We start from the raw sequence: 27,553 nt of genomic DNA, 5'->3' as shown, positions 1-27,553 counted from the left end.
AGTGCCCCGTTAAGGGAATGCAGTTTATAGAGCAGAGACATTTCTCAGTGCAAACAGATCACTGATGTAGCCCGGCTGTACCAGTCCACACTCTCTACATTGACACCGATGCTGCAAGTGATTTTAACTCTGCTCTTCTGAGTCCAAGGTCAGGGACCTGCTGTTTACTCTTTAACCAGTACCTGGCACAATGGCTGACATGCAGTAGGCCTTCAAATATTTGAAGGATGTACTACTTAGGGCAGCGGTTTGCCCTCCCACCCTCTCCCCCTGCCCATGAGACATCAGGCAAAGCCTGGAGACATCCTGGGTTGTCACCACTGTGAGGAGGGGGTGCTTCCCGTGCGCCCATGGGTGCACCCATGATTAGTGGGTGGAGGCCAGGGAGGCTGCTGAACACCCTACAACAGACAGGACAGCACCTCCAGAACAAGGACAAGTCCTCCCAAAGATGGATGGTGCCGAGTTCTGGCTTTTGCACAAAAGCAGGAAGGATGCCTGGGAGAGTTTGTGAATTTCTCTTTGCCGAGAATTTCTCAGAAAGGATTCCAGCTGTCCTTGTGGGTTTGGGTGTCTCGGGTGAACAAAGAAGACTGAAAGGGGCCACTTGCTCTCCTGAGCTCCATCACTGCCTGTCACCAGGCACCACAGCTGTGGATCGTCTTTGCTCTTCTGCCTCCTCCTCCCACTCGGATTTGGTTCATGGGCTCTTCCCGAAACGTTAGGGGGTTTCCATCAGGAGGGGATCCTTTCCAAACCATAGGGCAGTAAAAAAGTCCCGCCCGTGGGAGGGATGTTCCTGTTGTGCCTGTGCTTTGGGACGGAGAGAGACAGCAACGTAAACCCTGTGTATCAAAACCAAACCCCCTGGACTCAAGCTCCAACCTGCGCAGACTTGACAGCCAAGTCGTGATCTGCAGAGCTGATGGCCTTTGAATTACAGTCCTTCTGTAGGGCAAGAGATGGGAGGACTTATAAGAGTACAAGGAAGTAGAAGAGTGCCTTTGAAGGGGCATTTTCCTGCCAGGGTGAAGGTAATGAGAGCAGGGTCCACACCCACGGGGGAGCTGTTCGGGCCATCTCGGCCCTGGCGCCCCGGGCTCTCCACGTGTCACCCACATTCTTTGTTTTGACAACAGGCCCATGAAGCACACACAGTCAGATTTTCTTGTACTGAGCCGGTGTTCTGATGCATTAAAATGGTTTTTATAAGGCCAAACTGAGGACCAAGCAGATCCAGTCTTTAAATCCTTTTCAGAAACTGGTAACATCCCTTCGCGAACCAAGATGGACTCAAGGTTTTCAGAGACCAAGATGCCGAATGGATGTAGGAGAAGTTCAGCTGCCTTCCACCTGACCACCTCTCGGGGAGAGACCTAGAAATCAATTTCTCCAGACGCAGACACAGAAAACAAACTCACGGTTACCAAAGGGGAAGGGGGGTTGGGATTAGCAGATACGAACTACTGTATAATGGAAAAGGATTTGAAAAAGGATAAATGAATCATTTCATTACACACCAGAAACTAACATTGTAGATCAACTATAATTCAATTTGAAAATTTAAAAAAGAAATTAATTTCTCTGTTTGATGATCCCTAAACCGAGGAACCCACTTCATAACAGCAAAAGCTATTCTTTTTAACTATGAAGTACCTGCTATCTGCCAGACAGTTTTTTAGCGTTTGACATGTATTTTTAAGATGAGGGAGATAATCTAATCATCCCCAATTAACAGATGATGAAACCAAAGCACAGAGACATCAAGTAACTCGCTCAAGGCCACCCAGCTGGTCAATGGCAGAGCCTAGACCTGGCCCCAGGAAGGCTGGTTTCAGAGTTCATGTGTGTAACACTGTGCTGAGCTACCTCTCTGGAGAATAATTCCTCAATTCTTCAGCATTTAGCCTAAAGAAGTAAAGGAAGAAGCTAAACTCACAGGTCCTGAGGAACTGCCGTAAAAAGAGGTCTCTGGAAAACTAGGAGTTTACAAAGTGCTGGGAAGACAAAGCACTTTTTCTCTTTTCCTTTTTTTCCCCCCCCCCCATCTTTTTGTCCTTTTAGGGCCGCACCTGCAGCATATGGAGGTTCCCAGGCTAGGGGGTCTGTCTAATCAGAGCTATAGCTGCCAGCCTATGGCCAGAGCCACAGCAACGCCAGATCCGAGCCACGTCTGCGACCTACACCACAGCTCACGGCAACACCAGATCCTTAACCCACTGAGTGAGGCCGGGGATCGAACCTGAAACCTCATGGTTCCCAGTCAGATTCATTTCCACCGCGCCACGAGGGCACTCCCAAAGTACTTTTCTTCAATGTGATCTCCAGTAAGTTCTGCAAGGCCCTGAATTTGATGGCAGTTTTGGTGCATGCAATGACACTGTCACCAAAAAGAGCCAAAGCACCATCTCTGTGTGCATGTTCCAGCCAAGAAGGACCAGTGGAATCAGCCACAAAGGCCCCCTCTCACCCTTAGAGTGACTAGGCAGTTCTCTCTGGGGAACACTCCTCCCCTATTCTCAGTCCATGGGGCTCAGCGGAGCCTCCATTCCAAGCTCCAGAAAGCAAGTTGAGATCCTACTCTGGGAAATGGTTGTAATTCCATCCTTCTAGTCCCAGTAATTGATTCAAGGAGGAATATGTCATATACATTGGTCTAATCAGATCCCAAAGGAGCTGCTGGAAGGAAATGGACTGTTTCTGTTGGACTTGAACCTGGGGGGACATAGAATTGGAGCTGTTAGTAGAAAGCCATCTTGCCACCAGGCAAGAATGAAGCCACTGCTGAAGAAGGCTGAGCTGAGAGAGAGAGAAAAATAAGCAGATGCCTGATGTTAAATTTGTGGTCCTGGATCAAACTGTTCCTGAAGTCAGATCCCTGAGGTCTTCAGCTCTGTGAACAAGTAAATTTTCTTTTTAGCTTAAGGCAATATGAATCATGCCTCTGTTTCATACAAATGATACAAATGAATACCAAAAATATCTTATGAAAACAGTTGCAAAAGGACACTATACTGGATGGGAACAGAGTGAGGGAAAGGTTGGTCCTTGAGATCCTGCTCCCTTTCCCCATACCTTCATCTAAAAGGAGAAAGTATGTAGGAGAGCATGGACAATGGGCTTGACTTTATAGGACCTATTTTGATGGGAGCAGTAGACTGTCTGGGAATGTCATTAGTAAATGCACGGAATTGGTTCCATTGTGAGTTATTCATCGAACTGCACCAAGCCTCCCACCCATAGCCACACTGTACCTTTGACACGAGCTAGCCATTTTCAGTTATTAGCTCAGGGGGACAGGCTGGATGGATAAGGGTGCATGGGTTGGCCCATTGCCTCTACCCAAAGGTCAGCATAAAGGGTTTGGCATCCTAGCAGATGGAGGGCTACCTAGGTCAGGGGCAAAGGCTGCACGAGATGCATCTTCCCAAGCACATGCACTATAGCAAAACGCTTTGGCTTGGACCAGTTACTTCTTTCTGAATTCTGGATTGAGAACATCCAAACAGAGTAAAAAATCTAAGCAGGTGTCACTTCCTCCCAATGATTTGATTCTCCGTATATTTTTCTCTGGTGTCACAGCCCCCAGGAAACCCTCGGCAATTTCCTGTTCCCCAAGACGCATGGCTCCCAGCTCTGTGCCATCTCTGGGAAGTCCAAGTGGAGGGTGGAGGGCCCATTTAGGCAGATGGGGCCCCCTGGGTTTGAGAGCTGCTGGAACTGGCAAACAGCTGCCTGCCGACACCCTGGGTTTCAGATGTGGGGCGTCATTATGTTTGTTTTCCTGCTGATTGAATTACTCATGCTTCATTTGTCCACTTCCCTGAAACAATCTTTTCTGGATGCATTTAGAAACCTGAGTCCCTGCGGTTTGTCTGGACTGGTTTCTATTTGTGGAGGAGAGTTCGCTTGTCTAGGGCAGAGAAAAATGGGTTCTGTAGAAGTCACCGTATCCTGGGTTTCTGGTCATGTATATTCCTGCTGTTCTCTCCGGGAATCAGGATTTCTCATGGAATGCTTTCATTCCCACTGGAAGCTCCCAATGGAACCAAGGCGGGGGTTGGGGTGCATAAATCTTGCCAAATCTGCAGTGTTCCTAAATGATTCTCAATGCTCAGAGAACAAGAAACACACTGCAAGCTTAAAGGGCAGTGGCAAAACAAATAATTACTGAGACTGTTGGTAAACAGACCCGGAGGGGACAACTGAATTCAGCCTGTTCACTCTTGCCTGTGGGACAGAATTTAATACCATCCTGTTTCTGTTTTTCTTCTACCCATGACCCAAGTTCGAGCTTGCTTAAGTTCTGTTTACAATGTGAGTCTCACGGTGATGGAGAGGAAGAGAGAGCTGGTCAGAGTCGGGGCAAGAACTCGCTTTCCCAGAAGACTGCCCGGTAGATCAGTGGTTCTTAACCCACCAGCCTCCTCAGTCAGCCTAAGCAGCCCAGCCCCGTGATGTCGGAAGCACTGCCAGAGAGAACCTGGGCATCAGTGCTGCGGCATACGGAAGTTCCCCGGCTGAGGGGGGAGGAAATCAGAGCTGTAGCTGCCGGCCTGCACCAGAGCCACAGCAATGCCAGATCCAAGCCACATCCACAACCTACACTGTAGCTCACAGCAACGCCGGATCTTCAACCCACTGAGTGAGGCCAGGGATCTAACCCGCGTCCTCATGGACATTAGCCAGGTTCGTTACCGCTAAGCCCCAGTGGGAACTCCTAGGCATCCGTGAACAGCCAAGGGTTAGAAGCACTGCCTGAGAGCGACGCTATCCAGTATGGCAGCCACGAGCCACTATGGATGTTGAGCACCTGAAATACAGTACCTCCAAACTGAGATGCGCCGTAAGTGGAAGGTCCCCACCTGATTTCCAAGAGTGAGCTCAAGAAACCGAATGTAAACTATATCATTAACAATGGTGTCATAGTCATTACAATGAAAACACTGGGGGTCCTGACTGAGAATTGGTGTACGTGTGTAGGCAGGCGTATGTGGGTGCTGCTCTGGGGTAGACCAGAAATCCATAAGGAATCCCTCGAGGAAGAGAAAGAAGAAAAACGCACATGGCTTCAAGCAACTCTTAAGAACATCATTATTTCCATTTATAAGGAGCACAAATGCCCATTCACCTCCCTTAGCACACGGCACACAAGCTTGTCGTGGTGTATTGTCAGGAAGTCTTGGTTCATTTTCTTTGCACCAAAGCAAACATGATTAGGAAGGCAAATTCTATGGTGTGGAATTAAAGTTTCCAAGAACAAAAATCAAAGTTCAGATTGCAACCTCTTTTTATCCATTCTTCGCCACCATGGCCACAAAATACCCTCAAAGTATAACCAGTTTAAATGATAAAAGTTTTACCAACAAGAGGCAAGTCACTAGACGTTAAAGATAAACACATAATCGATGATAATCTCTGCAGAACAGTAACTAACTACACAGAAATAATCTTGTATGAGACTTGGTGATCAGTCTGTTTGCCAAGTCAGGTGTACCAGACCAGTCTGCTCCACCCCAGGTCCCTGTGTTCCTGCTTGAAGTCTGGACTTTGGCAGAGAATTTCTTGAGCAGCCCCAGAGATTCTTCTGTGTGATAAGACAGTTCATTTCGTATGCCAGCTTGACTAGTTCGTGGAGTGCCACGATATTTGGTCAAACATTATTCTGGGTGTTTTTGCAAGGGTATATTAAGATGAAATTCATATCTTAATTGATAGAGGAAAGCCAATTGATTGCCCTCCACAATGTGGGTGGGCCTCATCTAATCAGTTGCTGGACTGATCAGAGATGAGCTGAACAAAATATCTTCCTTCTCTCTGGACTCATCTAATCAGTTGGCAGACTAGCCCTTCCCAGAGCAAGAAAAAAAAAAAATCTCCAGCAGAGTGCCTTGGTTTAGGACTGTACCAGTGGCTCTTCTGGGTCTGCCAGCCCACAGGGCAAATTTGAACTTGTCGGCCTCCTTAACCGCATGAGACAATTCCTTAGAAACAATCAATCAAACAAGCAATCAACAAAAATACACACACACACACACACACACACACACACACACCCTGTTAGTTCTATTTCTCTGGAGAACCATGAATAATCCATCATGCCATTCCTAAGTCTCAACTACAGTCTATCACCGCACATCCTAATACTGAGAAGGGTCTCAGGGAGAAGGAAGAGCTCAATTTCTCACCCATGGTGCCTGGACCCATGGCAGGTGAAGTGCCCACATCCCTCTGACTAAAGCCACAGAAGCCAAGGTGGGGATAGGTCATGCAATGCAGGAGCGCTGGTGGAGGTGGGCTTGGACCAAATAAGCAGGACATGAAGGAGTCCTGAGCTCAGGTGCTTGCTGTTTCCTCCACCATCCCTTGGGCACCTTCCCACAGACAGTTCTGACACTGAGCAGTCCCAATTGGTCTCTTTGAGGATGCTTTTCATGAACGAGTATCGAGAATGACTTTGAGAAGCTATGACCAGCTCGATGATATGACTTGGACCTCCTTTCTGGCCTTCCCTGTACCATTCACTTCCTTCCCTCCTCACTCTTGCTTCTCTGGGCATGTACCTCCTGATAAACTACAGGACGTCACTGCTGTTGTAGGCTCTGATTTCTAAGAAACCAACCCAGGCTTAGATAAGCATCTGTTTTCTTCTGCATTTGCTCAACCAGGGAAGAGCTGAACTCTTTTTTTGTTGGGAGTGTCCACACACTGGACCAGGAGTGGAAACTCGGCCCAAGGTGAGTATAAACTGGTCCTTGATGTGTTGAGGCACCCTCCCTGAATAGAGATGAGCTGAGCCAAATAACTTCCCTCTCTCTGTTAATTAAAATTTAACAAAGAAAGGTGTATTCAATAGTCACTGGTTGTTGGTCAAGGAAATTATGGGCCAACTGCCTTATGGAGCCAAATATAAAAAGTGAACGATGAGAGTTCTCGTCGTGCCTCAGTGGTTAGCGAACCTGACTAGCATCCAGGATGCGGGTTTGATCCCTGGGTTAAGGATCCAGTGTTGCCGTGAGCTGTGGTGTAGGTTGCAGTTGGGGCTCAGGTCCCGCCTTGCTGTGGCTCTGGCATAGGCTGGTGGCTACAGCTCCGATTGGCCCCCTAGCCTGGGAACCTTCATGCGCCCTGGGTGCAGCCCTAAAAAAGACAAAAAGACCAATAATAATAATAATAATAATAATAAAATAATAAATAATTAAAAGTGAAGGACGGATGTCTGTGTGTGTGCATGTGTGAGTATATGAGAGATTTTTCTAGACCCTATTTCTAATGTTCATGAGGCTGCAGATTTTCTTGCTCCTAATTTCCTGTATCCTTTTCAATGAACGTCCCTTTCCACTAGAGCTAGTTTCAGATCAACCTGAACTTAATCCCTTTGTAAGTAACCTGCTTTTCCTATCTGGGTGGGCTTGTGGCTTTTTATTTATCTTCGTGATTCAAAAACTTTCCCAGGATATGTCTAATTGTGCGTTTTTCTCATTAAATTCACCTGAAATGTGCTGAGTTCTCTTCAGTGGCATCCTTGGATTTTTTTCTCCCCTCCAGGTCCCTAAAATTTTATTTTTCATTATGGATTTGATTGTTGTTCCTGTTCAGATTGATCTGGTTGCTCCTTGGGGAACACTTGGAAATCTCAGGATGAACTGTTCCGCCAAACACACCTATTACTCACCCTCTGTCTCGTTTTAATCTATCCTTTTCCTCTTCTCATTTTTTAACAGAAAGTCATCTCAAAGGTAATATGGTAAGAACATGTGCAGGATGTATCTGACCCAGCTAAAATCTTGGATACAGCCCTTACCAGAAAGCGCTGTTTGTGATTCTGAAGTTTGAGCTTTCTGTCTGCTCTGAAAGGTTTCCAATGCATTGCTGGGAGATATGAGGAACCTTCCAGAGAGCTTAAAGGTAATCCTCCCCTGGAAAGCTGCAGCACTTCCTTGTTACTCCATCGACAAAGACCCTTGGTCAAAGGATAGGCTTTCATGTATTTAACAAAACCACAGAGGGAAACAAATTGAATTTTTACCTTGAAAGTCAATACCATAGGTCACCGTTGAGATATGATCAGCAGCAGGATGGGACAGGCTAGGGAAAGCCACCAGGACCAACAATATGGACAGACTAGACAGACATTGTAGGAGTAATGAGGAGACGTGAGGCCAGTGGTATAAGGATGGCATGTAAGAGGGTTCAGGCCCAGGAAGGGAAACAGAAGTCAAGATCCTGGGGATCAGAGGTGATGGGAAAAGGCAGTACCAGTGAGGAAGGACAGATAAGCAGCTCCAAATTCAAGCAGACAAGACAGTTCAAAGAGTCCAGGTCAAGGTAATGGTAGAGGAGAAGCAGCAGGTTCAAGCACGTAGAACATGCCTTCAGAGCCTGGGGCAATGAGGCTCAGCATCTATGCAGTGCAGGAAGGATGAGAACCTCTGTGTCCACTGACCAAACAGACAACAGGGTGAAAATCCAGGCTGAAGGAATTCAGAGCCATAGACCTAAAACCCAGGTCAGAAACTTGAGTATCAAGGTGGGAGCCAAGCCTAGGTGAAGGGTGTGCCAACGAGCCTCACTTTGATATTGTACACGCATCGTACACAGCAGGAACGACTCCAGTATTCTTTGACCAGGATGTAGATAGGAGAGCTTCCAGGGTAAGTGACAGGCCAACCAATGATCCCAGAGAAAGTGTGGGTCATGAGCCATACTTTCCTTAATACTGATGTGCAATTGCTAGGTCAACAGGGCAAAACCCAGAGGGGTCTCATATTCGGCTCTTAATCATCAAACATCATTCCCTTTCTCTCCCTTGGAATTGCAATCCCTGTGAGAGGCACTAACATCTACCCAGCTTTACAAAATCAAAAAAAAAAAAAAAATTGTGACTTTTTCTAGACATTCTCATCTCTATATCTAATTGGACTGCAAGCATCATCCTGACCCCAAAACCAGAAAAAGCCATCATGAGAAAATAAAACTAAAGACTAATACCTCCTGTAAATATAGATGCAAAATTCCTCAATCAAACCAAATTGAGAAACAAATAAAAAGATACTATACATCAAAACCAAGGGAAATTTAGCCCTGGAATGCAAAGTTGGTTTAACATCTGAAAAATCAATGCAATATTCCATATCAATAGAGTAAAAGACAAAAAAAACACATAATTATCTCAAAAGATGCAGAAAAAGCCCTTTATGAAATCCAACACCATCTCACGATAAAAACCCTCAGTAGGGAGTTCCCGTCGTGGCGCAGTGGTTAATGAATCCGACTAGGAACCATGAGGTTGCGGGTTTGATCCCTGCCCTTGCGGTCAAGGTTCCGGCGTTGCCATGAGCTGTGGTGTAGGTCGCAGACATGGCTTGGATCCTGCGTTGCTGTGTCTCTGGCGTAGGCTGGCAGCTACAGTTCTGAGTAGACCCCTAGCCCGGGAACCTCCATATGCCGCAGGAGCGGCCCAAGAAATGGCAAAAAGACCAAAAAAAAAAAAAAAAAACCCTCAGTAGGAGTTCCTGCTGTGGTGCAACAGCATCAGTGGCACCTTGGGAGCACTGGGACTCCGGTTCAATCCCTGGCCTGAGACAGTGGGTTAGGAATCTTGTGTTGTTGCATCTGTGACTTGGGTTGCAACTGTAGCTCAGATCTGACCCATGGCCCAGGAATTCCATTTGCCTAAGGGCAGCCAGAAAAGAAAATAGGAAAAAAGAGAAAACCCTGACCAAACTAGGAATAGAAGGGAATTTTCTAAACCTGACATAGAGCATCTATGAAAAACCCACAGCTAATATTATACATAATACTTAATGGTGAAAGTTTGAAAGCGTTCTTCTTAAGAACATGAATAAGGAGTTCCTTGGTGGCCTAGTGGATAAGGATCCAGTGTTGTCACTGCTGTGGTGCCAGATCGACCCCTGGCTTGGGAACTTCTGCATGCCATGGGTGTGGTCAAAAAAACGGTACACGAATAAGACAAGGATTTCCATTTTCACTGCTTCTAGTCAGTATTCTACCGGAGGTTCTAGTCAGTGATTAGATTTTAGAAAATCACTGAGGCATCTAGATTGGAAAGGAATATGTAAAACTCTCCTTATTGAAAGATAACATGAGCTGATATACAGAAAATCCTAAGCCATCCATTAAAAAAATTAGAGTTATAAATGAGTTCAGCAAGGCTTCAGGATACAAGATAAATATGCTGGCAAAATCCACTGATTTCTATACATTAAAAATAAGCAATCTGAAAACTATATTAAGGAAACGATTTCGTTTATAATAGCATGAACAAGAATAAAATACCCAGGAATAACTTTAATCACAGAGGTGAAAACTTGTACACTGAAAAACTATAAAATATTACCGAAAGAAAATAAAGTTCAAAACAAATGAAAATACAGCCTATATTCATGGATTGGGAGACTTAATATTGGTGAGATGATAATACTTCCCAAACTGATCTTCAGATTTAATGTAAAGTGTATCAAAATCTCAGCTGACCTTTTTCAGAGTCTATCAGAAATTGATAGACTGATCCTAAAATGCATACGGAAACACTAGGGACCCAGAGTTGCTCTTTTAATCTTGACAATGAAGAACAGAGGTAGAGGACTAACACTTCCTGATCTAAAAATTTACTACAAAGCTACAGTACTCAAGACTGCGTGGTACTGGCATGAGGAAAGAAACACAGACCAATGGAACAGAGTTGAAAGTTTAGGGGTACATCTTCCCATTTCCAATCAACTGACTTTCAACAAGGATGCCAGGTCAGTTCAAAGGGAAAAAAGGACAATTTTCTACAAATGGTGCTGGACGATTGGATACCCACCTGCAAAAGAATGAAGCTGGGCCCCACCTCACATCATATACAAGTTAACTCAAATGTGAATGAAATATTTAAACAGAACAGCTGAAACTTCTAAACTCTTAGAAGGAAAGAGGAGTCAACCTTTGTAACCTTGCCTCAGGCAACAGTTTCTTAAATATGACATGAAAAGCACAAACCTCAAAAGAAAAAAGAGAGAAATTAGATTTCATCAAAACGTTTAACATTTGTTCTTCAAAGGACACCATCCAGAAGGTGAAAAAACAACCCCCAGAATAGAAGGATATCCTCTCGAATTGATAAAAAGGACTTTGTCTACCAAAAACATAAAGAACTCTTGCCACTCAAAAACAAAACCACAATTTTAAAATCAGGCAGAGGACTTTAATGGGACATCTCTCCAAAGAAGAGGTACGAATGGCCCACAAACACTGGGAGAGATGCTCAGCATCATTAACCACGGAGGAAATGCAAACCCAAACCACAATGGCCTACCACTAACACCCTCCAGGATGGCCAGCGTCAAAAAGTCAGATGATGACAAGAGGCAGTGAGGATGTGAGAACTCAGGACCCTCGCTCACTCCCAGTGGGAATGTAAAACCGTGCCGTCGCTTTGGAAACAGTTCAGCAGTTCCTCGAATGGTTACACATCGATCTATCATGTGACTCAGCAACGCCACTCCTAGGTATACACCCAAGAGAACTGAAAATAATACTTACATAAAAATGTGTACATGCAGTATTTCCACCGTAGCCAAAAATGTCCTTGAAGTGATAAATGGATAAACGAAATGAGCTATGTTTTGTTTATCAGTGGAATATTTTTTGGCCCTAAAAAAGGAGCAAAGTACTGGTACAGACAAAGTTCTGTGGATTAACTTTGAAAGCATTAGACTAAGTGAGACACTAGTTATAAAGGACCACATGTTATAAAATTCCATATCTATCTATCTATCTACCTGCCTATGTGAAAAGAGAAACCATAATAGGCCAATCTATAGATTAAAAAATAGATTAGGGAGTTCCCTGGTGGCCTAGCAATTAAGGATTTGGCATTGTCATTGCTGTGGCTCGGGTCACTGCTATGGCATAGATTTGCCCCCTAGTCCTAGAATTTTCACATGCTGCAGGTGTGGTTCCCCCAAAATGGATCTGCCCAGAATGTCGAGCATCTTTCCAGTGTTTATCAGCCATTAGTACATCTGAGATGCAAATTCTATCTCAATAAAGCTGTTATAAAAATATGATATTAGGTATATTTATAATGGTTCCAACAGATGCTGATGCCATGGCAGCTGCCTCCTCAGTCTTCAGCTGGAGACTCAGGTGAACTCTAGGGGTATTAAAGAGGCAGAAAATCCAGGTTATGGGGTTACGAAGAGGTCACAGCGATAACATCATGTTTTTTGGGGGTGGGGTGGGGTTTTTTTTTTGTTTTTTCACTTGTTTTGACCACACCTGCATCATATGTAAGTTCCTGGGCCAGAGGCTGAATCAGAGCCGCAGCCACAGCAACATCAGATCCGAGCCACATCTGCATCCTACGCCATGGCTTGCAGCATTGCTGGATCTTTAATCCACTGAGCAAGGCCAGGGACCGAACCTGTATCCTCACGGATGCCATCTCAGGTTCTTAACCCAATGAGCCGCAACGGGAACTCCAATATCATGGGTATTTTTAATGGTATAAATCGCTTGATGGGTTGGAAGAGACATCTCAGAAGAAATGAAAAAGCTTACAGCGGAAACTGACAGAACATTGTAAATCAACTATAATAAAAACATTTTTTTTAATGAAAAAATAAGGAAATTACTTTTTTCTCCTGTTTTCGGAACATGAGACTCTGCATTTTCACCTTGCATAAGGTCCTGCCAATCATGGGATCATGTGCCCTCCCTGTGGTAAAAACAAACAAACAAACTGGCATTTCTTTCACTGTCATTCACCTGCAGTGAAATGCCACCTTACCAGGTAGCACCTTCTGAAACCGGGCTTCTCTCCCCTGACACCGGAGAGCTGTGGCCTTGGGAAGCATATCCCCTTTAGAAGGGACAGTGAAAATGGAGGTGAGGGTGCCCTTGGTGCCCCTTCTCCACAATTTTTTTTTTTTTTGGTCTTTTTGCCATTTCTTGGGCCGCTCCCGCGGCATATAGAGGTTCCCAGGCTAGGGGTCGAATCAGAGCCACAGCAACGCGGGATCCAAGCCGCGTCTGCAACCTACACCACAGCTCACAGCAATGCCTGATCGTTAACCCACTGAGCAACGGCAGGGATCGAACCTGCAACCTCATGGTTCCTAGTCGGATTCGTTAGCCACTGCGCCACGATGGGAACTCCCCACAATCTTTCTAGAACCACAGTTCTCAGGCTGTGGGGCGTATCCCTGCCGAACATGCTGATTTCCAACCCCACCCACACACCCCCCCACACCCCCGCCACCCAGAGAGCTGACTCCGTGTCCGAGGGGGGGACCTGGAGTGTGCAGGCTCAGTTGTGCCCTGGGGGAACTTTGTGCCCCGCCCTAGACCCGTGTTCCAGAAGCAGAAGCCCGGGACCTGCAGAAGGAAGTCAGGACAATCTCCCTCTTCCTCGCATCCTCTGCAAGCTGAAGCCCTCCTTGGCCTTGTCTTTTTAAAACACCGCTTTCTCGGAGTGCATTTGTTTTCACAACCAGCACGCGGCCTCCCTCCCAGAGGCTCCGGGGAGAGCCCCGCTCTCCCCTCTCCACTTTCTCCACGGGTGGCTTCCAGGGCCGTCTGCGAAGGGTGCCTCCACGGGCCCCCTGCGTAGCCGCGGGGATGCCAACCTGGATGTGGTGAAAGACGGTCAAGGGTGAGGCACGGGCCGGGCGAGGGCTCTGAGGCCACCGTGCGGAAGAGAAGGCTCAAGGCCCACAGCAGTTCCCGGGCCAGGTCAAGCGGCATTTGGGCCAGCGGTCCCGAGCAGGCAGCAATGGTCTGACATTAGGGAGCGGCGCGGCCTTGGGCAAGTCACTTTGCTTCTGTTTTTCTCCTGCATGAAACGAGGAGCTCTGAGGTCTCTCCCAGAGTGAATGCCACGCTGGAAGGTCATTACACATGGGTAACATGACGCTTGTAATTTGGTCTCTGTGACTTTTTTTTTTCCTCTTTTTAGGGCCGTGCCCGCCGGCATATGGAAGTTCCCGGGCTTGGGGTTGAGTCGGAGCTGTAGCTGCCGGCCTAAACCACAGCCTCTGCAACGCGGGATCCGAGCCACGTCTGGGACCTTCACCACAGCTCACTGCACCGCTGGGTCCTTAACCCCCTGAGCAAGGCCAGGGATCAAACCTGCGTCCTCATGGATACAAGTCAGGTTCGTTACTGCTGAGTGGCAAGGGGGCCTTACCACTGTGACTTTTGAATCACGCCTCCCTTCCCTGCACTGAAAAATACCTAAGTCAGGCCCTCGGTCTCCTGCAAAGCCACCTGAGCAGGCTCAGGGCCGCCTCCGATGCCCCACCTGCAGGCAGGCATGACGTCGTGCAAACAGGGAGCTGGGTGGAGGCCCCCAGCTCTCAATTCTGGACAGAATTAAAAACTCAACGACCTATCTGATGGAAATACCCTGAAGAAAGGAAATTTGTCTTTTGAGAACAACGGAGAGGCTGATGACTGAAGTCCCAAAGAATTTTGTGGTTGGACCTTTTTTTTTTCCTTTTCTGTTGTTTGTTTTCTGGCACAATCTGTCTCTGTTTCTGAGCCGAGGGCCGTGTTCCCCGTGACAAAGGCCTCTTTCTTATGACAGTTTAATAGCTCCCATGTGGGGGACAGCCCCGACTCCCGTGGGCCAGCGTCTGAAGGCGGCTGCTCAGAAAAGGAGAGAGCTGAGTTTTTTTTTTTTTCCCTCAGTTGGGTCTAAATTGAACTAAGAGAGGCTTAAGGGGAAAAAGAAAGCAAACCAAACCTGAACCCCCTTTTAAAACAGGAAATGAAGGCCACTGAAAGGGTGGAGAAAATAAAATGCCTTTGGATAGGGAAGAGGCCAAGTTCGAGAATGATGCTCAGAACTTCCTGTCCACTGCGGGAGGAGGTGGAGGAAATTAAGTGGGCTTGGAAGATGCAGATGGGGAGTGGGGAGACCCTGTGTCCTAGACCCCTGCGGCCACCGTAACCAAGGACCACAAATTGGGGGGCTTAAGACAACAGAGATTTATTCTCACGGTCTGGAGGCTCAAAAGCAAGGTATCAGCACGGTCATGCGCCCTCCAAGGTCTCTAGGGAAGGCTCTTAGCTCCTCCAGCTTCTGCTGGCAGCTGGGAACCCTCAGCATTTCCTGGCTTCTGGTTGGGTCACTCCCATCTCTGCTTCTACCACGGCACAGCTGTCTTTGCTCAGGGTGTCTCTGCGTTATCACTGGCCTTCTCTTCTGTGTGTCTTTTCTCTTCATCTTTTTTTTTTTTTAAAGGGCTGCACCTGCAGCATATGGACGTTCCCAGGTTAGGAATCCAATCATCAAATTGGAGCTGCAGCTGTGGCCTACACCACAGCCACGGCAACGCCAGATAGGAGCTCAAGAAAGCTCCCTTGCCCCGTCCACCATGTAAGGGCCCAGGGAGAAAGCTCCATCTAAGAACCAAGAACTGGATTCTCACCAGATGCTCAATCCATCAGCATCTTGATATTGGACTTCTAGCCTCTCGAACCACGAGAAATAAATGTCTGCTGTTTATAAACCATGTAGCACTCAGGTTACAGTATTTTGTTATAGCAGCCTGGATGGATGAAGACATAGTTTGTTGTTGTTGTTGTTTTTGTTTGTTTGTTTGTTTTAGGGCCAAACCTGCAGCAAACGAAGTTCCCAGGCTAGGAGTCGAATTGGAGCTGCATCTGAGGTCTATGCCGCAGCTCACGACAATGCCAGATTCTTAACCCACTGAGTGAGGCTAGAGATCGAACCTGCACCCTCATGGAGAGGCTGCGTTCTCAAGCCACTGAGCCACAATGGGACATGTAGGGCCGACCCTAATGCACTGCGACCTGACCATAACTAACGACACCTGCAAGACCCTACTGCCAAGTGGTCCCACTCGCAGGTCCTGGAGGTTAGGACTCGACACTCTTGTCAAGGGGACACCATGCTACTCCAACACCTCCTTCTAAAAGCTTGGGGTTCCCAGCAGCCAACCACCTCCCCTTGTCCTGGAGCCTGCAGGACACATAACTCTTGCTCTGGAGTCCTCGCCTTCCAGGGACCCAGACCACCATCCACCTGCTTTCCAGGAGGTAAGGCTGGAAGTGGGTCTTGACTGATGGCTGCCCAGAGCATCTTGGTACCATCTCTTTGGAGCTTTTCTCTCCTCTTTTTTTCCTGGCTTCATGGAGGCACCTCGCCAGGGAGCGGAGTTCCTGCCGCAGCAGCCAACACCCGGGGCGACAAGCAACACGCTCTTTAACAGAGATATTTGCTGCTGGTGAGATTGGCTAGAACATCTGCCCCTCCCTGCGAGTTTTTACATGTGCTGCTGTTTCCCAGCGCACCCCCATGAGACACGATTTTAAAGATGCTTTTGATGATGGAATTGGAACTCCTATTGAGACACTCAAAGGAGTCTCAATGGAAGATTAGACACGTGGGGGGGGGGGCACCCATGGCATGTGGAAGTTCCCAGACCAGAGATCAAACCTGTGCCAGGCAAACATCTGCAGTGACAATGCCAGATCCTTGACCTGCTTTGCCGCAAGGGAACTCCATAGACACTTTTTTACAATGGAGTTGACCTCATTTCCCACATCATGGGAGGGGGCGCAGTTTTCAGGCCTCTGGGGTCATGGGGTTAAGGGCATAGGCTCTAGAGCCAGGCTGTCTGGGTTCAAATCCTGCCTCCGCCCCTCACCCCCGGTGCGCCTTTGGGCATGTTCTGCATCTGTAAAACAGGCGTGGTAATTTCTCCCTCACGGGCCTTTAAGGATTAGCTAATATGAGTGTGTCCAGGAGCACAGGATTTCCACATGGAAAGCACTCAGGAAATGCTAGCTTTCCTGATTGTTCCAGGACTGCCAGAGGCAGGGGTGGGGTGAAAGAGTGAGGTGGGGGGAGGTGTTAATTCATGGGCTTCCGCAAACCTGCCATTTGCCATAAGCCCGACCTCAGGGAAAGTTCCCAGGCTCTATGTCCTCAACTCTCTCTACTGGGATGGCAGGGAACCACGCAGGCAGCTGCCCCTAAAGGCAGCCGCGAGTGCCCAGAACTAACCAACCAAGGTGCCAAGCTGCCCTTCTTAGCGGGCTGGACAGAGCGCAATGAGTGGTCACCAGCAGCTCCTCCAAGCCCTGCGAGTCCCCTGCTTAGGGTCTGCTCCAGAAAGCTGCTTTCTCTCGGCTTCTCACCGCTTGTAACAAGCTGTCCAGGAGGACGGACAGGGCAGCGATGGGAACGGAGGCGAGAAAAGGCTGTGTCATCTCTAGCGCCTGGGAAAGCCACAAAGAAACGACACTGCCCGTTCTCAAAGAGCTTTGCGGGGTCCATGCCTCCCCCCAAGTCTGCCTCAGGCCGAACAGAGTGTACGTTGTGTAGAGATCGGTCCCCGTGCCAAGACGGCCAACCCTGTCGCCAGGGACATGGGGGGGGTACTGGAGGCAGAGGAGGAGGAGGGGGGCCCGGCACAAATGGCTCCTTGTGCTGCTGGTGGAGAGACGCTGCCACTCGGCAGACGGAGGAGGGCAGCATGGGGCCTCCCTCCTAGTTCTGGGTGCGTCACTTGTGTGGTGACACTGGTGGGCCTGAGAGTGAGTCCAGGGAACTGGGGGAGGGGAGAGAGGGAAGGGGGCCGCCCACTGACAATCCCCTGCGGCACACAGGCGGGCCGTTCAATGCCAAGGGCGCTGGGCAGACTGTGCGCAGCCTGGTCCTGGGGCCCGTGGAGAGAACAGAAGAGGCACCCAGGCTGGGTCCCAGCCGAGGGTGCAGGGTGGAGAGCTATATATGCCCCCCATTCACACAGCAGGAGCAGAACAAGAGGCAACGAGCACCCCAACTCCGCGCTGAGATGGGGCGATGGCGGAGAGGACACAGATCGAGTCTCCTGGAGCAAAGTTTTCAGGAATTTGAATGGCGGGGAGAGAAATAAGTTCCTTCGTGGAAGGTAGAGAGGACTTGGTTTTACCCGGAGTGGATGAATTCATTTTTGGGGATGAACACAATTTCTAAGAGAGGGTGACTGGTAGTGAGAGACGCTTTCTTTCCCTGCCTTTACTTTGCAAAATAGAAAAGGTGGCCGTTCGCAAGCTCGGGGGACATGCGTAGAAACATCTTGCAAGTTCTTTGTGTTCTCTGACATGGAAACAAGCCCATCTAGTGACAGGACAGTCCTGAGAGCAGAGGACGAAGTCCCGGGATTCAGGAGCTGGGAACTCTCCAGGACTGTGGTTTCTCCTCCTGTAAAACCAGGGGCTTGGGCCAGATCTGAAGTTTTCTGCCAAAAGCAGAGGGGCAGCTGTTTGGGGTGGGGGATATTTATTCCATCCAGAAAGTGCTCTCAGGATCTTGTTCAGAAAGGCTCAAATGCTAATCAAATATTTAAGAGGCAAGGCCATTTCTTAAGACCACTTCCAGCCCACGAGTCCTGCGATGCAAGTTTTCCTATTTGCAAGGGTCGGAACTGTTGTCCTAAGTTATCGTTCTCCAAAAAGATGAATCCTGGGCTCAGTAAAATCTCTGTGGGTTGAATGATAGATGGATGGACCAGGGGATAAAAGACTTGATTATCTGTTAGCTAAAACTGTCCACGAGAGGAGTTCCCACTGTGGTGCAGTGGGTTAAGAATCCAAGTACAGTGGCTCGGGTCACTGCAGAGGCCCAGGTTTCAATTCCCAGCCCAGCGCAATGGGTTACAGGAGCTGGTGTTGCCATAGCTGCAGCTCAGATTCAATCTCTGGCCCAGGAACTTCCATATGCATTAAAAAAAAAAAAAATCATCCAGGAGAAACTGCTTAGTTCTAGTCTGGCTCTGACCACATGTCTGGCAGACTTTTAGATCTATTCTCTTTATTTCCAGGACTAACATACCAAGGAACATTATTTTAAAATTCATTACAAGGAGTTCCCTTCATGATGCGGTGGAAATAAATCCAAGTAGAATCCATGAGGATACAGGTTCGATCCCTGGCCTTGCCCTGTGCATTGGGGATCCAGTGCTGCCCTGAGCTGTGGTGTAAGTTGCAGACACAGCATGGATCGCATGTTGCTGTGGCTGTGGCCTAGGCCAGCAGATGTAGCTCCGATTCAACCCCTAGCCTGGGAACTTCCATATGCTGCAGGTACGGCTCTAGAAAAGACCAAAAAAAGAGTTAAAAAAAACCCAAAAAACTAAATGTGTCCCCCCTAAATGACATAAAGAAAAATCAAATTGATTTTTGGGGTGTTCTGAAGTCTAGACTCTTCACTCTTAACACTTCTAATTTTCCTCTACTAGTGCAGACAGTCAAAGGCATAGGGTAGCTTCCTGCTCTCTCATTGGCCTACTTCTCAGTTTTTCTTCCTCTCTGTACAATGTCATATAAAAGCCAAACCTCGGAGATACTCCAGACCACCTGAGGAAAGCAAATAGTGAAATAAAGCAAGTCGCGCAATTTTTTTGGCTTCCCAGTGCCTCTAAAAATTACATTTACACTATATGGTAGGCTATAAAGTGTGCAAAAGCATTATGTGTAAATAAACACTGTACATCCATTAATTGAAAAATATTTCATTGCTGGAGAACAGTAGGGAAGTCCCTCACAAAACTAAAAATAGAGTTGCCATGTGATCCAGCAATTGTACCCCAGGGCATATGTCCAGCTAAACTCTAATTCAAAAAGATACATGCATCCCTATGTTCATAACAGCACTATTCGCAGTAGCCAAGACATGGAAGCCACCTAAGTCATGACAGATGACTGGATAAAGAAGACGGAAGATGTATTACATAAAGGTATACAGTGGACTATTACTCAGCCGTTAAAAAGAATGAACTCATGCCATTTGCAGCAGCATGGATGGACCTAGAGATGATCACATTAAGTGAAGTCAAGTCAGAAAGAGAAAGACGTAGGATGTCATATGTGGAATCTAAAAGAGATACAAACGAACTTATCTACAAAACGGAAACAGACTCACAGACACAGAGAACAGACTTATGGTTCCAGAGGGGAGGAGGAGCAAGGGAGGGATGGACCGGGAGTTTGGGATGAGCAGAGGCAAACTGTTATATGCAGGATGCATAAACAAGGCCCTACTATATTGCACGGGGAACTATATTCAATATCCTGTGATAAACTATAACGGAAAAGGAAAAAAACCCAAAGCCGCCACTAGCTAGTTCTGTAAATAGAGCTTTACTGGAACACACACACATAAGACAAACTTCATTGTTAAAAATAGCGAACCAGCATCGGAGCCCTCAGGGAGCCACAGCAGTGACACCAAAGGCCAGTGATCATGGATCACCGCAACCAATATAACGATACTGGAAATGCCTGAAATATTGCAAAAATTCCCCAAATATGACACAGAAACACAAGGTGAGCAGATGCTGTTGGAAAAATGGCACCAAAAGACTCGTTCGAGGCAGGGTTGCCACAAAACTTGTTTGTTAAAAACGCAGTGTCTGCAAAGTGCCACAAAGCAAAGCGCGCTGAAAGGAGGTCTGCCTGTACTGTGACTTTCTGATAAGGGACGATAAGAGAAGGGTGAATGCCTGTCAATGCTGGACTGAATGAAGGATGAAGAATTAGGGTCAAAATAGCTGGAATATAAAGGTGCTATTTTGAAAAAGGCACCATTTTTATAAACTTGTATACATATATATATATATATATATATATATATATATATATATATCCACAGTCCTTAACTTGTGTAAGTGTGATTTCTGTACCTGTTGTACCCAGCCAGCTTCCGTCATCAGCACCTCTCAACTGCCTTCTGTGCCCCGACTCTTGTCACTTAGTGTGCATTACCTGGCATGCTATGACGCCTCACTGCCACGTGGTGGCACTGTCTGCAACTCCTGCCGGCCGCCAATGCGGCCAAATTCTACGGGCTCTTAATACTTCAAGGCAAGGCTGGCAGCTGTGTGGGAGGACTGGAAAGAAAAATTTAAGAGAAGACGCTCCCAATAGGTGATGAGTCTAGAATTCCAGGCCAGGTAGCTTGATGGGTTTAAGACAAGGGTTTGTTTGCATGCAAGCAAATTGAAAGTGCAAGCTGCCACTACAAATCAAGAACAGCACAAGCACTGACTTCCAATTCTCCTGAAGTGACGGAAGGGAGGGACAGTGGGGAGGAGAGCATGGGTGTGGCTAGGTCAGGATCCACATCTCCGGCTAAAGATCACTCTCGGGGCGGCTGGCTCCCCCACCGCCCAATCCCCGGGGTGTGGTGAGACCCAGACCAATGAGCAGGAGGAGGCCAAGATCAGCCGCCGAGAAGAAGAGGTGGTTTCGTCAGGACCCACCAGAAGTCTGGGAACTTGGTCCCATCACAGGGAGGCCTAGGGGCAGTCTGAGTGCAGCCTGGGACATGTAGATGCTCCTTAAAAGACGCTTGGGTGAACTCTAATGAAAAATCATATATTTTATTCCCCTGAGTTTCCTCCTCAACTGCTCTACACTTGGCTTGCAAACATCTTCTCAGGAATATACTCGAACAGAAGGAGGGGACAGTTAGGACAGGTGGATGCAGACATATAGGTCAACGCTTCTAGACGTGCCCATCAGCGGGTTAATGGTGACTAACGACCAGGGAAATGTGCCTATTGCCATCTTTGTTGCTTGAGCTGACCAATGGCTGCTGTCCCAAATGACTGTTAATAGTCCAACACGCCTACTGATTTTTAAGCCAGGCAGAAGGGTATACTGACTTTTGCTAAGGTATATGAAATTTAATTTGATGCCTGCAGGTGTATAACGATCTTAGGTCCAAATGCAGGCTAATTCTCCCACGCTTTCTTTACTAAGTGTCTGTTGTTGGTTTAGCACTGGCTGGCTGGGTCACTCAGCAGAAAAAAAAGACAAAAACAAAAACAGCCAGGTGTACCTTGGGGCTGTGCTTTGCGGATCATGCATGGTCCCTGGTGAAGCCTGCAGCCAGCCTCCTCTGCTGCACACAGCCTGCTTCAGGGTGCCTGCCAGATCTGTGCTCTGGGATTACAAATGCCTCTCGATTTGTGCTTAGTCAAAGCTTAAGCAGGGAGCAATATTTGAAGCAAAATGTTTAAGCACATGTAACCTTGCTCCGCCTGCTGGCTGGAACCACACCTGCCACTGAGTTACGTGAGGGCTGAGGGCATGCTTCCTCTCTGGAGAACCCGTCCTGGGTCCTGGAGATAATGACACTTTGGAAAGGAAAACCATCGTCAATTCCCCAAGGATAGGCGGGCAGAAGAATTTCTTTCTGGTGAAACCCAAAGAAATTGCTGTGGGACCAGATAAGAAAGAAGAAAGCTGTGTTACCCTTGAACTACAGGCTGCCCTTTGCTGGCTGAGATTCGTCATCATTCAGGGGGTGCTGAATTCTGAACAGGTCTCCACTGCGGGAGGAAGATGAGCCAAGCCAAAGGAGGGGAGGACTCCAGACAGGTGATGAGGTAATGGCATCTGACCACTAGATGGCAGCAGCCATACACAAAATTATGCGCTAGGGCCCTGCTGTGGTCTCTCCTGGTGGCTGGTATCAGAGCATTGGATGGTGAACTTGGGCATGGCTGTGTGCCAGTAAAACTTCCTTCAGAGAAGCAGGTGTTGGGCCAGATTTGGCCCACGCGCCATCATTTGCCAACCCTGACGCTAAGTGAACAGAAAATTCTATCTGGCTCAGCTAGCTTGGTCCACACTTTCCAGGCACATGCCTGGTCACTCTTTCCTTTTTCCAAATCCGTAAGACCCATCCTTCCTTCTCTCTCACCCCTTTCACCTACCTGTGTGATTACCTACGTGGCCTGAACTTGAATTCGCCCTTCCACACAACAACAGAGTCAGCTGACGAATGCTGCCTGTTTGTTCTGCATTTAAAACCCCCCTCCTGCCACCAGTGTCTCTTCATCCCCCGCCCGTCACCTTGTGCCTTATCTCCGTAGCTGCTAATACACGCAGCAGTGGTGTCAACAGCATCAGTTCAACCGCTGGATTCTGCCCGCAGATCCATCTCCCTCTTCCCTCCAAGAGATACTCAGTTGAGCCAGGGTAACATTTCTGTCACCTCCTGGCTTTGCCCTTTCCAGGCATCGGAGCCCAGCAAGGTTGTCGGCCTCGTGCTCAAAGCTGCACTTTTTCTGTGACCCTCAGTCTTACTTCCATAAAACACCAGGGGCACCCCATCTCACGGACACCATTTCCTGCCAGCTCTCGGCCCAGCCTGCCTCATCGCCTCTGCTTCTCCAAGCCGACCACCCCCGTCCCCGCACTTGCGCCTCTGATGAAACACCGCCTGTTCCCTGAAGGGCCCTTGAGGTGGGGGAAGCCCTTGGCCTTGGGCCACGCTGGTTCTTGAGGTGATCTGGTTGGTAGCCTTCCCTGGTCTATGCTGTGCTCATCTCACGGCGCCTGTGGTTTCGCTGCCCACTAACCAATCATTTTCGCTGTTTCTTTCGTTATTGATTTTCAGTTCCAACACACTGAGGTCAGAGAAAGTGGCCTGAATGGTATTGACTTGGGGGTGTTCCGACTGTCTCTATAGCCGAATCAATTTGGGCAAACGGGCATACATGCGCTTGGAAAGAGTGTTTTCATGGCCAGGTTGGGGTTCTGTGTCCATCCTGTTAACTTTTTATCTTTTCATTAGCGTCAGGGAGGAGAACTGTACTTTCCATCATCACTGCGGTTTTGCTTGTGGTTCCCTGCAATGCTGCCGATTTTCCTTAAGCATCTCGAAGGCTGATGTTGCCAGAAGCGTACAGGGGCAGGACCGCGACGTCATCCGGAAGCACCGTTTCTCTCTCCATTAATTACTGACCTCTATTCTTTCTGTGGCTTCCTGCCTTCAAGTGGGCTTGCTGTGAGACTGAAATTGTAATACCTGCTTTCTTTCTTTCTTTCTTTTTTTTTTTGTCTTTTTGCTATTTCTTTGGGCTGCTCCCGCGGCATATGGAGGTTCCCAGGCTAGGGGTCGAATCGGAGCTGTAGCCACCAGCCTCCGCCAGAGCCACAGCAACGCGGGATCCGAGCCGCGTCTGCAACCTACACCACAGCTCACGGCAACGCCGGATCCTTAACCCACTGAGCAAGGGCAGGGACCGAACCCGCAACCTCATGGTTCCTAGTCGGATTCGTTAACCACTGCGCCACGACGGGAACTCCACCTGCTTTCTTTCGATCGGCACTCCCCGTGTGTCTTTTTTTTTATTCCTTGACCTTCCACCTCTGCATGTCAGGTTTTAGGTGTGCCACTTGTCAGTTACCTAGCAGTGGAATTTTAAAATGCAAACCTCTTTCAAAAGATGTATTTAATCATGTGATGACTCTTTTTTTGAACCCCTACCCCAGTATTAGTCTCTTTTTTCTTTCTTCTTTCTTTTCTTCCCTTTTCCTTCCTCCCTCCTCCCTCCCTCCCTACGGCCCTCTACTTCCCAACCTCCCATGAACCCTGCTCCCGAGCATGAGTTAAGGGCAGAGAAGGCTAATAAGCCTTTTGCCTGTGATGGGGGGGGGGGTGTTGTGCATTTTACCCTCAAGAGTAAAATCACAGGCATTCAGAAAGGAATTACCCAAATCACGACTATACATGGATTTATAAGGAGGCAAAATGGACTGAAAAGGAGGGTTGGTACGAGGTCACAGTCTTTCCCTCTCTGTGGCCTGCATGGCAGGGATGCACCCCTTGGCCCCACCCCGATGCCCTGGACCCAGCGGGGAGGGCAAAGCTGTAAGGGGAGGGGTGGGGTGCACGGGCACGAAAATCCCCCAAGGATGCGCGTTTATCAGAGGGTTTGTGAGGCTAAAAATACCGAGTCCTGGCCCCCCACACCCCCCACCCCCGCCAGCTGGAGAATCTGGAGGAGGGTTTTTGTAACTCAGAGAGGATCTGTCTGGTCAAGGAAAGGGAGGAAAGCTGGATTGGAAAGGCTGTTGCTCCACTTTCTCCAGAAACATAAAGACAGCAGGAAGTGCAGGTGACAGAAAAGAGAGACATCGAAGCTGACACCATGATGTCGCGGGAGACGTGGTGCATTAGACAGAAAGCCCAGCCCGTGAGTGTAAAGCCCGGGGCAGGGCTGTCACTTGCTGGCACAGACATTTCTGGAGCGTGTGCGGCACCTTCAAATGCTTTCGGGGTCCGCCCCCCGGGGTTTTCAGCCCCCAGGACACTGCCTGCCTCTGAGGTTCCTCGAGGTCTAAACCAAGTCAAGATCAAAACGCTGTGCCAGGGGACACAGAGCCCAACTCCCCATCCCCACGGCCCCTCGCCCGGGGCAGGAAGAGCCCGCAGGGCACTGTGATCGGTGAATCACATTAGCCCTTGGTTTGGGTGGCAGTTCTCACCTTCTAAAGGCTTCTCTCCATCTACCATCCCCTGTGCTCTTTCCAGGAGGCATCTCGTTAACGGAAGACGCTGGGGACGGGGCGAGGAAGTGACCTGGGAGCCTGACAGGCAGCAAGAAGTCGAGAACAGGGGAAATTTCAACCTAGAACACAGCAGCCCACACACATGTTTGGGGCTTCGTGGAACAGACGCCTCCCTTAACACGCAGCGTGAGAATTCAGTGACCAGCAGTGGCTGCGCTGAACACACAGGGGCCCCACATCAGCTGAGGGAAGAGACCAAAGGGGGTGACAGGGCACAAAGGGGCCCCTGGCGGCGGGGCGGGGGGGGGGGGGCGGTGAGGGAAGGGTGGGAAAGGGATTCAGTGAGAAATTACTTCCTGGCAACCATGGTCCCTGGACACAGGGCAGATCACTGAAGGAGGTGGTGGCATTGCCTTGGAGGAAAAAAAGTAGATTTTGAGATGGTACCAGTCAGAGGGCTATGGAATGAGCCAGCCAGACATAGTAGGGTAAGAAACCAGTGGCCCCTGGGCCATCTCTTTGACCTGAATTATGTTTTTAAGATAATCGTGGGAAAAAACACAATTCAAAAAGATATGCACCTCAATGTTCATTGCAGTGCTCTTTAGAATAGCTGAGACATGGAAGCAACCTAAATGCCCATCGACAGAGGAATGGATAAAGACAGGATGTGGTACATACACACAATGGAATATTACTCAGCCATAAAAAAGAACGAAAGAATGCCATTTGCAGCAACATGCAAGGGCCTAGAGATGATCATACCAAGTGAAGTAAGCCAGACAAAGACAAATACCAGGAATTCCTGTCCTGATACAGCAGAGATGAATCCAATTAGGGACCATGAGGACATGGGTTCGATCCCTGGCCTTGCTCAGTGGGTTAAGGATCTGGCATTGCCGTGAGCTGTGGTATAAGTCACAGACGAGGCTCGGATCCTGTGTTGCTGTGGCTGTGGTGTAGGCCAGCAGCTGCAACTCCAATTCAACCCCTGGCCTGGGAACCTCCATATGCCCCAAGTGTGACCCTAAAAAGCAAAAAAATAAAAACAAAAAACAAAAAAAACATGTGATAGCACTTCTATGTGGAATCTAAAAAATAATACAAATGACCTTATTTACAAAACAGGAACAGACTCACAGACTCTGAAACCAAAGTTACCAAAGGGGAAGAGTGGGGGGAGGAATGGACTGGGGGCTGGGGGCTGGCGAATGCACACTATGGAACGTGGAACGGGTGCTCAACGGGGACCTGACGCACGGTGCGAGGAAACCGACTCCGTGTTCTGTGATAACCGACACGGGAACAGATCTGTGCACGCGCACGGCTGAATCACTTTACTGTCCAAGCAGAGATGAACCCAACATTGTAAATCAACTGTGCTTCAGTAAGATTATATTTTTAAACAATTATGAATTAAGTGCTTAATTAATCAAATGATTAATTTTTCATTAAAAATTAGTTTTAAACAATTATGAATTTGAGTGCCCTTGTTTTGGCTGTACCCATGGCATGCAGAAATTCCCAGGATAGGAATCACACAAGCTACAGTAGTGACAACACTGGATCCTTAACCGCTAGGCCACCAGGGAGCACCTCGTGTGCCCTTCAATAGCGCCTTGGAGTGCTGTCTATCTAAGTCCACCTCGGTCCTCTCCATCCTCCACTGTCCCCGCCTGCTGTTTGTGCCCATCTTCTCACCCCTTAGTCCCCTGAGGACATCTGCCTTTGTGCTCCCTCAGCCTGAAGGCTGCAGCATTCGTGGTTTGTGGGTGCAGGGCTGGGGAGACCAGGGGTGCAGCTCCACAACGCCTCTCCGTGAACCCAAGGATGTTGCCCTATCTGGGCCCCCTAACTCCAGGGAGATCAAGGGGAGGAAGAGGTTAGAGGTTATAAAGCCTGGTCGTTGTCTAGGGAAGACGGGGAGTCAAGGGTGACAGTGAACTTGACCTGGCCAACCAGGTCCAAGGTGGTGATGGGAAGCCCTGGGGGTGAGGCGGGTTTTAAGCGATGCCAGATGGGGTCAGTAAGCTCAACTTTGGAGATGCTGAGTGGGGGGGTCCTGTGAAACAGATAAGCGGAGGCACCTGGGAGGTGGCCAGACTCGTAGGCATAAGTTGGAGAGACAAATCTAGGCTAAAGCTTCCACTTGGGCCTCGCCAGCAAACAGATGGAAAATGAAAACCGGGGGGATAGGGGAGAATCTTCCCAGGGGCACGTGCATCAG

General features: G+C 48.4%; 1 protein-coding gene across 3 annotated transcripts in view; it reads right to left on the bottom strand.

The window, feature by feature from the left end:
- Positions 1 to 27,553, bottom strand: part of SLC39A11 (solute carrier family 39 member 11) — a 369,112-nt gene that overhangs the window by 46,941 nt on the left and 294,618 nt on the right. The window lies entirely within an intron of this gene.

Source organism: Phacochoerus africanus, chromosome 14, assembly GCF_016906955.1.
Source record: "Phacochoerus africanus isolate WHEZ1 chromosome 14, ROS_Pafr_v1, whole genome shotgun sequence".
Lineage (NCBI taxonomy): Eukaryota > Metazoa > Chordata > Mammalia > Artiodactyla > Suidae > Phacochoerus > Phacochoerus africanus.
This window is presented reverse-complemented; position numbering and strand designations above follow the sequence as displayed.